The sequence below is a fragment of the Muntiacus reevesi genome, chromosome 21 (assembly GCF_963930625.1).
Source record: "Muntiacus reevesi chromosome 21, mMunRee1.1, whole genome shotgun sequence".
NCBI lineage: Eukaryota > Metazoa > Chordata > Mammalia > Artiodactyla > Cervidae > Muntiacus > Muntiacus reevesi.
In genome coordinates, this window is record NC_089269.1 from 7,504,766 (window position 1) to 7,519,042 (window position 14,277).

Below are 14,277 nucleotides of genomic sequence, written 5' to 3' on the forward strand. Positions count from 1 at the left end.
TTTCTTAAGCTCTTCAAAATTAATAAACAGTAACTGATCCATGAGTCAGTTTGATATTAAGCAAAATATGTGGATTAAAAATAAATTATAAGACTAAGATTCCAACCTCAAGAGTTAAACATACTGATCAAAATACTAGTTTTCTCAAGGGAACATTGAAAGGGAGCAGTATGACCTCCTCAATCATATTGCTACCCCACCTAGCACTCACCCGCACCATGGCCTCCGTCTCGGAGCTTGCTTGCATCTACTCTGTCCTCATTCTGCACGACGATGAGGTGCCGGTCACGGAGGATAAGATCAATGCCCTCATTAAAGCAGGCGGTGTAAATGCTGAGCCTTTCTGGCCAGGTTTATTTGCAAAGGCTTTGGCCAATGCCAACATCGGGAGCCCCATCTGCAATGTGGGGGCTGGTGGACCTGCCCCGGCTGGTGCTGCCCCAGCAGAGGTCCTGCCTCAGCCACCACTCCTGCCCCAGCTGAGGAGAAGAAAGTAGAAGCGAAGAAAGAAGAATCTGAAGAGTCTGCTGATGACAAGGGCTTTGGTCTTTTTGACTAAACCTCTTTAGTAACACATTCAATAAAAAGCTGAGCTGTTAAAAAAAAAAAAAAAAGACCAGTGAATTTGTCTGACAGCATCTGGCTCAAGCCTTGCAACATTCCTGTGAAGTAGGTATAAAATAGTAGCTATTATCCTGGTGTTACAATTCAGCACACTGAAAAAATTTACCCAAGGTTCTAGAAAAGTTAATTAGAGGCAAGGATCAAATTTTCATATTGCCAGCCCAGTATCTTTTCATTTGGCTGAAACCTTGTGATTATGTCATGTGTAATGTGAAAACAAGACCAATGGGGATCTAGATAATCTCTGGAATATTGCACAATTTAAAAAGTTCCAGCAAAAATTACTTAATAGATTTATCCCCCAAAGGTAATTTGAGACTATCTGTAATAAATATTACATCTGTATTATTTAAAAAATGTACTAACCCAGGAATATTAGCACAGTATAAAAGATAGTATTCCTTCAAGTTCAACAGTATAGACTCTGGAGTTAGACTCCTTGTATTTAAGGACCGAACTCTGTTGCTTTAAGGTAAATAACTTAATCTATGTAAATCTTAATGACCATGTTCAAAAAGAGGGCTAACTACCTTACAAGATTTAATCTATATTGAGGATTTAATTAAATGATGAATATAAATATCTTGATAATAAATAAGTCCCTAATACATACTAGATATTACTCTTACCTGTTAAATTTATTGTTAAACACATTTCTTCCAAAACAATAACTAAATTATTGTTTTGAGATGTCTATTTATCTTTCCAATCAAGCTTTAAAAATAAAATTTATTTTTCAAAGACTAAATCTAACACCAAAATTTATGTTCCTTTTGTTGTATATTTTTTCAATAAGGAAGATAAACTTCCAAGACAAAGAATTATAAAAAAATACATGAATTATAAAAATACACAAAGACAGTGTAAATTTTCATGAAATCAGAGAAAACTAAGACATATTAGTAATGAGATCCTTCAGTAATTGTTTAGTAGAAATTTGCTTCACATACTTATTGAGTTTAAAAAAAAAAGTGCAACTTAACCAATGAAGAGAATTATATCTCTGTCTTTCAGACAAAACTGTCTTTAACACTTACAGAAAAAAACAACAACAAAAACATGCATTATGCAAATAATCTTACAGCTTCACCTAAAAGAAAAAAAAAAAAAATATATATATATATAAAGTTCAGCTTCTTTCATGAAGAAGGGTAGTAAGAAGCCAGTAATATTTTAGGAAATGTGTCTTTCAGGGGATTTGGTAGAGACAGCTCAAACTAAGTTGACCCCAGAAGATTTGGAGATGATGCTGTCCTTGAAGTTTGAGAGTAAAAAGATAGCATTACTGACCTAAGGAACTGAGATATAAATTTTTTTTAATGTTATCAGAAATATCTGGTTAAAGTTGACTAAGCATTCTGTTTTCTATGTTTCCATCTTAGGAAGCAGTACATTTGTACTTGGTAAAGCACAAATCTTTATATCCTGAGTGGCAAAACAGAACAAAGCAAAAAGTTCCAAAAATGTAATGGAGACATAGTAAAAATAAGAAAGCTTAGGTAAGGTCTTCATACATCTCTCAATAATTTGAGAACTCTGCATAGGAACAGAGAAAACCCATGAGAACACAATGGAAAGTAAAAACTGAGGCAGATTTTGAAAGTTAACTGCCCATAAGATCGTACACATCAATTTAGACACAAATCAACTGGTATAAAGTGGAAGACATAATCTCAAGATATTTGGGGGTGGGGGGGGGAGCTAGTCACCTATTGATTGACCACTAATCAACTAAGATATGAGGCCCACTTCTGAATAACCAGTTTTAAAAATAGATGTAAGACACCACAATGAGAAGTCCAGCCACTGAAGCTAGAGAGTTAACCCCAGCTCTTTGCAACTAGAAGTCTGCAGTCAGCAGTGAAGACATAACACAGTCAAAAATAAATGGATAAAATAAAAATAAGAAAAAATGATTAGGGACATTAATACCTGCACATCACGAAGGAAAAGATTAAGTAAATGCAAGTTACCAAGTAAATAAATAAAATATTAGGAAAAGAAAAACAATCTGGAATTGTTAAGCTGTGTTATCTAACATATCTAGTTTTCAACAATAAGAAAATGCTACAAGGCAGACAAAGACACAGGAAAGTGTGACCCATGCTCACAAAGAAAGCAGTCAATGGAAACTGTCTAAATGGGTCCCTGTGTTGGATTTAGCAAAGATTTCAAAGATGCCTTTATAAATATGTTAAAAGACTGAAAGAAAAATTATGTTTAAAAAGGTAAAGGAAAATGTTATGACAGTGAATGTCAAACAGGGGAATTAATAGAGAAACAAAAACTGTATTTAAAATAATTCTAGAATTCAAGTATGGGGGAAAAAAATTGACTAGATGAACTCAAAAGCAGAACAGAAATGGCATAAGCAACAATCAGTTAACTTGAAATATATCAATAGAAATATCCAATATAAAGAAAGGATTGCAAAGAGATTAAATAAAAATAGAGATATGTGGGATAGCAAAAAGAATACTGATGTGTATATAATGGAATTACTAGGGAGTGAGAGGAGAAAGAATACAAATATATATATATAAGAATTTCCAAATTTGATTCAATTTAATTTTAGTAGCACAAACAAAGGGGATTTCTCGGTGGCTCAGACAGACAAGCAAAGGATATTCACAGCTAGATTATCAATAACCAACTGCTGAAAGACAAGAGGAAAATATCAAAGCAGTAAGAGAAAGATGATACATCACTTATAGGAAAGCAATAGTATGATTTGCCACTGACCGCTGACTTGCAATGAAATCACAAAATGCTGAAAAGCAAAAAATAAAATAACATAAAATAAAAGTCAACTGAGAATTCTATAACTAGTTAAACTGCCTTTCAAAATGAAGGAAACGGTGGTGGTTTAGTTGCTAAGTCATGTTCTGACTCTTGGGATCCCATAGACTGTAGCCTGCAAGGCTCTTCTGTCCATAGGATTTTCCAGACAAGAATATTGGAGTGGGTTGCCATTTCCTTCCCCAGAGGACCTTCCTGACTGAAGAATTGAACATAGGTCTCCTGTGTTGCAGGCAGATTCTTTATTGACTGAGCTATGAGGAAAGCATATTCACTGATAAAACAAATAGATAAGTAAAAGCATTAGGTATTAGAACAGTTATCACCCAGTATCTAGAGGAAATTGGTTCCAGGAGCCTCCATGGATACCAAAATCTGCAGATGCTTGAGTCATATAAAATGATGTAGTACAATGAATGGACTTGCCAGGTAGCTCAGTGGTAAAGAATCTATCTGCTTGCCAATGCAGTAGACACGAGAGGCACAGGTTAGATCCTTGGGTCAGGAAGGTCCCCTGGAGGAGGAAATGGCAACCTACTCCAGTATTCTTGCCTGGAAAATTCCATGCACAGAGGATCTGGTGGACTGCAGTCCATGGGGTCACAATGAGTCAGACACAACTGAATGACTGAGTGCATGCACGCATGCATGCACGCACACACACACACACACACACACAATGAATACATTTGGACCTTTATACCTGTGGGTTTTGCATCCTAGGATTCAACGAATTGGGGTTTAAGTTTCAATTCACAATTGGCTGAATCATTGATTGATTACATCCTTGGGTGCAAAACCCAAAGATAATGAGGTAATATGTGTCAAATGGCAAGCAGAGAGGTAGTAGCATTGTTTCTTAGAAGTCTGATAACTGTTTTATTTAAATCAATTAATTTAAACTTCACTCATGCCTTAATAGCCAGGCTTTAAAATTCAAAGATAATACTGACTTACAAAACTATATGAAAAGATTTTGAATATACAAGCAAAGCTGTGCTTCTTTAAACCACCCCAAAGAAAAAGAAATGCAAGAAGGTAAAATGGTTGTCTGAGGAGGCCTTACAAATAGCTGAGAAAAGAAGAGAAGCAGAAACAAAGGAGAAAGGCAAAGATATACACAACTGAATGCAGAGTTCCAAAGAATAGCAAGGAGAGATAAGAAAACCTTCTTAAGTGACCAATGCAAATAGAGGAAAACAATAGAATAGAAAAGAATAGATGGGGGAAACAATGGAAACAGTGAGAGACTTTATGTTCTTGGATTCCAAAATCACTGCAGATGGTGACTGCAGCCATGAAATTAAAAGACGCTTGCTCCTTGGAAGAAAAGCTATGACCAATCTAAACAGTATATTAAAAAGCAGAGACATTACTTTGTCAACAAAATCTGTCTAGTCAAAGCTATGGTTCTTCAAGTAGTCATGTAAGCTCCAGGAGGAGAAGGGGCTGACAGAGGATGAGATGGTTGGATGGCATCACCAACTTGATGGACATGAGTTTGAGTAAGCTCTGTGAGTTGGTGATGGACAGGGGAGCCTGGCATGCTGCAGTCCACGGGGTCACAAAGAGTCAGACATGACTGAGCAACTGAACTGAACTGAGAGATTTCTTAAAGAAAATTAGAGATAACCAAGGGAACATTTCAAGCCAAGATGAGCTCAATAAAGGACAGAAGCTGTATGGACCTACCAGAAGTAGAAGATAATAAGAAGAGGTGGAAATAATACAAAGAAGTACTGTACAAAAAAAAAGGTCTTAATGACCTTGACAATCATGATGTAGTGGTCATTCACCTAGAGCCAGATATCTTGGAATGTGAAGTCACATGGGCCTTAGGAAGCATTGCTCTGAACAACGCTAGTGGAGGTGATGGAATTCCAACTGAGCTATTTCAAATCCTAAAAGATGATGCTGTGAAAGTGCTGCACTAAATGTGCCAGCAAATTGGAAAACTCAGCAGTGGCCACAGGACTGGAAAAGGTAAATTTTCATTCCAATCCCAAAAAGGGCAACTCCAAAGAATATTCAAACTACCGTACATTGAGCTAATGTCACATGCTAGCAAGGAAATGCTCAAAATCCTTAGAGCTAGGCTTCATCAGTATATGAATTGAGAACTTGCACAAGTACAAGCTGGATTTAGAAAAAACAGAAGAACCAGAGATCAAGTTGCCAACATAGAAAAAGTAAGAGAATTTCAGAAGAACTTCTGCTTCATTGACTATGTGAAATCCTTTGACTGCATGGATTACAACAAACTGTGGAAAATTCTGAAAGAGATGGAAATGCCAGACCACTTTACTTATCTCCTGAGAAACCTCTATGCAGGTCAAGAAACAACAGGTAGATCTGGACATGGAACAACAGACTGGTTCAAAATTGGGAAAGGAATACATCAAGCCTATATATTGTCACCCTGCTTATTTAACTTCTATGAAGAGTACATCATGTAAAATATCAGGATGGATGCACAAGCAGAAACAAGATTGCCGGCAAAAATATCAACAACCTCAGATGCACAGATGATACCTCTCTAATGGCAGAAAGCTAAGAGGAACTAAAGAGCCTCTTGAGGAGGGTGAAAAAGGAGAGTGAGAAAGCTGGCTTAAAATGCAACATTCAAAAAACGAAACATTCAAAAAATGAAGATCATGGCAACCAGTCCTATCACTTCATGGCAAATAGATGGGGAAAAAATTGAAACAGTGACAGACTTTTTTTCTTGGGTTCCAAAAATCACTGCAGATAGTGACTGCAGCTGTGAAATTAAAAGACACTTGCTCCTTGGAATAAAAGCTATGACAAACACAGTATATTAAAATGCAGAGAGACCACTTTGCCAGCAATGATTCCTATAGTTAAAGTTATACTTTTTCCAATAGTCACCTATGGATGTGAGAGTTGGAGCATAAAGAAGGCCAAGCACTGAAGAATTGATGTTTTCAAACTGTGATGCTGGAGACAACCCTGAATATTCACTGGAAGGACTGATACTGAAGTTGAGGCTCCAATACTTTGGCCACCTGATGCAAAGAGCTGACTCACTGGAAAAGACCCTGATGCTGGGAAAGATTGAAGGTGGGAGGAGGACAGAACGACAGAGGATGAGAGGAGGGATGGCATCACTGATTCGATGGACATGAGTTTGAGCAAGCACTGGGAGTTGGTGATGGACAGGGAACCCTAGCGTGCTGCAGTCCATGGGAATGCAAAGAGTCAGACACAATAGCAACTGAACAACAATTACACAAGCTGTACAAAAATTATATACATATTAGGTATTAATTTTTGTATAGCTTTTCATCATCAACGAAAGCAATTAGTACAAAGAGCTAATTTACTACTTGATAAATTGGTTTGTGCCAAAAAGTAAATCATCTTTATTATTAGGTTCACACAATGTTATTCTTTTCTCATAGCAAGACATTCTCAATGAAGACTGTGCATTTTTTAAAAATCCTAATACAGTAATAGTCTGTGATCTGGCAGCTGGTCTTTTGACCCCACACTGAATAACACTGCATAGAAGTCCATTTATAAAACATAACTTGTATTTTAATAAATGTTAAAATTTCTTGTTAGAAAAACAGCATGAAAAATTTAACCATATTTATTGATTTTTATATGTATTAACTTCTTATTTGAGCAATGATAGTCTAATAAAATGGACCAAAACTGGATTTTATTTCTTCAAAAAAGTTAAAAAAAAAAAAAAGGTCATTCTATCCAGGTAAGTGAAATTTAAGGCTGAATTTTCTGTTTTTTAATCTGTGATCAATTTATTTTTATATGTGAGCCCTCCATAAATTATAGGCCCTCTTGGTTCTGATCTTTCACATGTTTTATCAATGAAGGTATGAAAGTAAATACTCTCCAACCATTCTGGAACTAGCTTATATGATTTCTTACTATAATTTGACTATACATTGTTGTTCAGCCACTCAAGTCCAACCTTTATAGCACATTTTTACTGAATCATAACTATAATTCTAGTCCTAAGCTCTCTCTGGGATTTTAAAGAGGAACAGTGTATGATCTTTGGCCATAAGAGGCTAGCATCAGACTCTAATTACAGAATTTTACAATAGATAGTGTGGCTATGGTATTGGATAAATATGTAAAAGAAGCAGTGTGACTTTAAGAATTCTATAATTGCGCAGGTGTGACCAGGTGCACACATGAACATATGTTAAGTGTGAATAGTAAATATATGTGACACAATTAGAAAATTGAATGGTATATTAACATGCTGATTGTGTTAAAGATATACTGACATTTGATAAGTTCAGTAGAGAAGCTTCCAGAAAGTGTTGAGAAATGAAGAATGACAAATTGCATTGGAAACAGAATTCAGTATGAAATGTTGGGTGAATTGTGAGAAAAGAAACTGGCCTCACAGTAATTAATAGGGACTTGTTTATGGAGTAAACACAAAAGTTGCTTTTACATTTTATTAAACAAAAACCTAGCTATTATAAATCTACCCCATTAATTTACCCAGTTCTTACCAAATGCCAATATTTTATTAGATGGTTACTATTATTTCATCATTGATTCCCACTATTTAAAAATATGCAATAATACAAAAGAAACATGTGAAAATTGCCATCCTACTTCCCCAAACTGGACAAGTGAAATTCTATTTTCTTGGGATTCAGAATTTAGATAAAGAAATTATTTAACAAAGAAAGCTCATAATCAGTGTAGAATTAAGGTCTACGGCTGCTATTTGGCTTGGGATGGGTGTTGGGGGTTACACAAAGTGAACCATGTGTAAGCAGAGTCAAAAGAGTTTGTAGAATATGAAAAATAAGACATACAGAGGACTCGCATACAGAAATCAGCAGTGTTTAGGGATCTTTGAACCACAGAGACTGAGTTTTCAACTTTTTAAGATGTGTTTGTACATTTCTATTCTGTTTCAACTGATACCTTCTGTGAACTGAAAAAGAGCTTATCAAAATTACCTTTAATACTAAACTACCAATTTCCTTTAATACTTTTAATTTCAAAATATGTTTCAAATGTAAGCCTTCTGTTTCTTTGTATTACTTGCATTTGGGGGCATTTTTACATGTTTCAAACTTTGAAGAAATATGTTGTGTTCCTTAACATTTTCTATTGTTTCTATATTTTAGAAGTGCAAAGTTATTACTCAGTTTCATTTTAATACTAGAAAACTTCACAGAGACTGTGGATCTAGTTTGTTATACAGTCAAAATTTTTATTGCTATGAATAATGAATTGAGGATTTACAGTCACACTGACCTAAAATACCATGAAACTAGACCAAGAGTACCATTATATATGAGATAGAGTAAAATATAAAACTATGCTTAAATATAATAAAATATTTACTATTCAGAATTCAGATTGTCCTCAAATCATAAAAGAAGCTAGGCATGGGTGGGATCTTTCAGGTTTCAATATTAAACTAAATAAACTGAGACTCTATGTTTTTGAAATATTACATATTTCACCTCTTGAACAACTTGCTTTTTCGGCAGTATCAAAAGACCAATTCCTGATCTAGGCAAAACACAGGGCATATGCAAATAAACAGTACAAAATTTCTTTAGTCATCAACTCTAAAGGAGTAATCTAAAAATGAATTAGTCTGATAAAGGGATAAAAGGAATTCTTTATCACCATAAAGTTATTTTGAACAGGTGTGTTTTATAATAATAAGAAGCAGAAAAGCAATCTTCAGTGGCAAACTCTCATTTTCACCCCAGAGGAACATGGGGCTAGAACACAAAACATAGGAATTTTGGCAGGAAGAAGTCTTGTTAAATTGTCTTATGCAATTCCTGTGGACATTATCTCCCTATGACACCCTAGTTCCTTTATTTTGTTATTGTTCTAAGGCACATTATAGAGACAACAAAATAAGCATTTACAAGACTATAACTGTCTTTTGTGTGGCAGCAAACTACATTATCAAGCAGCCACAGGTGTACACCACATGAAGTGGTAAAATGTGATTTGTAGAGATTTTATGACAAATCTGTCACCATAAGGCTCCATCCCAGGTTGTGCCCTCCATCTGTTCTACAGGTCTTCATTTGGTTGCATCTAAAGGGAAGTAAAATATCTTCATTTTGAACTCTAAAGGAGTAATCTAAAAATGAATATAGTCTGATAAAGGGAAAAAAAGGAATTCTTCACATTTACTGTACTTAAAATATTAATAAAAGCTGTTACTTATCAAATTAATTTTAATATGTTTATACTTATGTTATTATAATGTAAAAACTGACTACCATTCCAAATCAAAGCCAGCCTCATTGGCTGAAGCTAAGATTAGCAATATCCTCTCCACTTGATAAATCTGTGAATTTTTGTTTATATCTCTATCCTGCTTCTTCAGTGGAAGCAAAATTGAAAGTAAATTCACCTTCAAATATTTAGGGAGATTATTTCCTATAATATAACATATTTCCCTGCCATGATCATTGCATTGTGAAATTCTAACATTTTTAGATAGATTAAATTTTTGGTTGAATGTAATAAATAGAGAATAGATGCATGTACCAAAACAAAATCACAGAGATAGACAATGAATATTAAAAATCTAGTTACTATTCGATGACAATTTTGTTTTCCTGGCTTTAGATATTGACTACATTTAAGGGTTAGGGTTGTTATTTGGACCTCTTCTATTTGCTGAAAATGGAGTCATATAACCAGTGATGTCTTCCTCCTTTATCTCCCATTCCAAATTGTATTTATAGTGTAATATTTCTTTTTCCTCAGTTTACCCATAAAAAACTTACCATACTGTTAAATTTTATTTTTTAAAAGCATATGAATTAATAGTTTCATACTCTGATGCTCATCCATTTACATGTACTATATGTATGGGAGCTATCTGATGAAATTCACCTGGATTTGGAGAGATGGTGGTTATAGATAAAGGGCATGCCAGTACTTTAAGCCTGGATTTGGATACTGACTTGAGAATTTTAATAGCCAAAGTCTTGATTTGCATAAGAAGATAAACATAACTAACACTTTTAAAAATACAATTTTTCCCTAGAGAAATAAAAAGACTCAATTTATCTTACTTTAAAAATTAAAAATGCAATACTTAATAAACACTATTACTGTCCAAGTTTTTAAATGTTAAAGACAGTAATTGGATTGAAATAATAGAAAGAAGGAAAGCAAAAGAAATGTCAGTAGAAATAAAAAATACAGGTACAACAAGAAGTACAGTTATATATCAATTCAGAAGACAGAAATTATATCAATAATGTGAACAGGGGGAATTTAATATTAAGAATTGCTGACTAATATAAAGAGATTACTAAATAGGACAAAGAAAACTTTCGGAACTACAGAAACGGCAGATGTATAAATTTGTTCCTAGCTCCACGGCTGATGGAAAGTAAATAAGAAAGGAACTTAAAAACTTATGTTATGAACTTTCTTGGTTGTCCAGTGGTTTAAAATTCACCTTGCAATGGAGGGGATCCAGGTTCAATCCCTGGTGGGGAACTCAGATCCATGGCGTGGAACAACTAAGCCCATACAACCCAGCTAGAGAGAGACCTTGAGCATTGCAACAAGGATCCCAGGTGCCACAACTAAGACCCAAGGCAGCCAAATAAGTAAATATTGCAATAAAGTAGAAGAAAACTTATGATAGAGACAGACTCAAGGCCGGGGTGAAGTGAGGGAAAGGGACACAGACTCCAATGGCAAGTAAACTAGCTGACAGGTGTGAGCAGCCCTCCAGGTGGTGAGGAAACTGGTGCGACTGTGTGAGCTGCAGCTGGTCCACGGCGGCATCCTGATGGGCGCAGAGAAACCCGGCAGGGCGTTCGGTCTTCAGATGGTTCACAGGGGCCTCTGAGGTTAACACTACCAGGCCATTTCACCAGCATTCTCACATTAGCATTCCAGTCCTCTGCCTTCCAGGTGGAAAACAGCTCAACCCCTTCATCCTGCTTTAGCTTTGCAATTTCCCTCCAGTGCCCCTTCTTGAAAAAACTGAATATAAAAATCATGTGTCAAAAGATTAATGTCCAGGTCTAGTAATAACCATGCATATGAAGAAAAGATTAATCTGAAGCCTGGCAGTCAATAAATTGATAACACTTGCATTCTGTGCTGAATTCTATACACATTTTCATACAAAAGTTTGAACTTCCATAAAGCAACAAAAGCAACTTCATGTTTCGACCTAACAACATATAGTTATTCCTTATACAGAGGATGAAATTCTCACCCTCTCCCAAAGTAGAAGGACACAAAATCCTAATTGTCATTGGATCCCATCACTGACTATATTTGTTGCGACTCCAATCCAGTCATCATTTCACTGAATATTTGTTACCTAAGAAAAAATGAGTTAAACTTGCAATAATATTTGTAGTTAAAAATATGAGCAAAGAATAAGATGAATATAGGTAATGCATGTAGGGAAACAAATATGTATAGATAATAAATAAAAAATATATATATTATATGTATTATGATTATGAGGCTATCTTTGATATCTGAAAATTATTTCTTGTTACTTAGTCCATATTGTATTTGCTTTCAGCTAGAACATCACTTAACTGGTGTTCTTTACCAGCTCTGACAACTCAAAACCTTCATTTTTGCAGGGTGTGGGTTCTCAATACTCATCTTTTCTTTGGATGCTCTAGTTTTCTTTTTACCTTTGCTATTATACGTAAAAGTCTTAAAAGTCCTCTGTGTTCCTACAGTGTAGAAGCAAAACCTTTATCTATTGGTAATGAGTAGCAACCACCTCAGCCATTTAGAGTAACATCTTTCTACTTGCTCAATCATTATGGAGCCAAAATTGTGGGTGGCAGGTTTGTTTTCCAGTTCAATAGTATCAGTGCTGCCCCCTCATAAAGGACGCATTCCCCACTTGAGACTTAAGTCTGTGTTACACGAGGAGCTTGAAGCTGCCAGACAAAAAGTGAAGAGTTATGGAGTATAGGAATAATAGTGAGAGAAGACAATCCCTTGACTACTCCTTGATTTCCTGATTCCTGTTTTCTGTCTAAGGGGTGAAAGTATCATACGAAGGTCTGTAATTCACAGCATAAGACACATCCTATTAGGGACATCCCCATTCTTTTAATATATTGTCTCCTAACTAACGTGATGCTCGAGTCTTCAGTAAGCCATTCACTAGACCAGTCACCACGCGGTAACAAGTTACTTGGTAAGCCCATTAATTCCGTGGGCATGTTCTAAAATCCTCGTGATAAAATTGAGTGTAGGAAACAACAACTGAGGGAAGTGCTTTTCTTGAACACGTACGCTGAACCTCTAGACCTCTTGAAACCCCATTTTTTAAGAACAATGGTTTTCAACAAAAACTAGATAGTCATTCTAGATCCTTTTTACTTTTTAAAAAGCATTTAAAATTTACCACCTTCAAAAACCTCTTATTCTCCTGATTTGGGGTCTATACTAGTAAGATGTCCATAGTCTTGAGCATAATTTGTAGTGTAAATGGTTCCGACACTTAACTTCATAAGCTCCACTTTCTGGTGTCGCATCTTCAAAAGCAATAAAAATGGAAATTTTCATGTGATGGGTCTCATGCTAAGTCATTTCTGATTGGCACAAGAAGTATGATTCAGTTGGTATAACCAACATATTACCAGTTCCTTGAAAGACACTTGGCAGATAAAGTTACTCAATTACATTTGAAGAGGGCATTCCAACCCAGTAACTGAAAACACATGTCCAGCATTTATAATCTAAATCCTACCATATATAATAATTTCAGTTCTTCCATGACTTATAGGTGAATAGGAAGAATAGTGTGGTGTTATACACATAGTGTTATTGTATCGCACATACACATTCTGCATTATACTCTTTTTAGTTCATTTCTACTAGAAAATATAATTTTTTGTAGGGATTCATGAAGTCCTAGCTACTCAAAAGTGATATTTTGATTATATCTTTTACAGATTACTTCTACAATAGGAATGCCATTAAAATTTAATTATTTTGTCTATTCCCTCAGTAACTTGTCTAAATCTAGTTATTCTAATCAGAAATGACAGTTGTCCACAGTAGCACTGCAAGCAGTATTTTTGTTGCTGTTTATTCATTATGTCCAACTCTTTGTGAGTCCATGGACTTCACACCAGCCTCCCCTCACCTTCACTATCTCCTGAAGCTTGTTCAAATTCATCTCCAGTGAGTCAGTGATGTTATTAACATATAACCATCTCATTCTCTGCTGACATCTTCTCCTTTGGCCTTCAATCCTTCCCAGCATCAGGATCTTTTCCAATGTCAGCTCTTTGCATCAGGTGGCCAAAGGATTGCAGCTTCAGCTTCAGCATCAATCCTTCCAATGAATATTCAGGACTGATTTCCTCTAGGATTGATTGGTTTGATCTCTTTGCAGTTCAAGGGACTCTCAAGAGTCTTCTCTAGCACCACGATTTGAAAGCATCAATTTTTTGGTGCTCAGCTTTCTTTATGGTCTTTCACATCCATACATGACTACTGGAAAAACTGTAGCTTTAATATATAGAGTCTGTCAGTAAAGTGATGTTTCTGCTTTTTATGCTGCATGATTAAATACATTCTTGTCCAGGATAGTGAACCAATTTTATATTGGTTTTATATCCAAATTGGTCTTTGAGTTTTGCCTCACTAGATGTTTAAAATATATTTGCAACATTATGCCATATTTTGCTATTGTTACACTGTTTACTTATGACGTAGGTAATTTGATTTCTTTTGCCACCAAGATACCAATTCTGTCTCAGTCAGGTGATTTCTGGGTTCCCCGGCAGGGTTGCTGTACTGATGAATGAATATAGATCTGATTTCTTTATGAGTCATTTATACTTTGGATTG

At 35.4% G+C, this 14,277-nt stretch overlaps 1 pseudogene; it reads left to right on the top strand.

The window, feature by feature from the left end:
- The first annotated feature begins 218 nt into the window (after positions 1 to 218).
- LOC136152517 (large ribosomal subunit protein P1 pseudogene) lies at positions 219 to 559 on the top strand (annotated as a pseudogene).
- Positions 560 to 14,277: the final 13,718 nt, after the last annotated feature.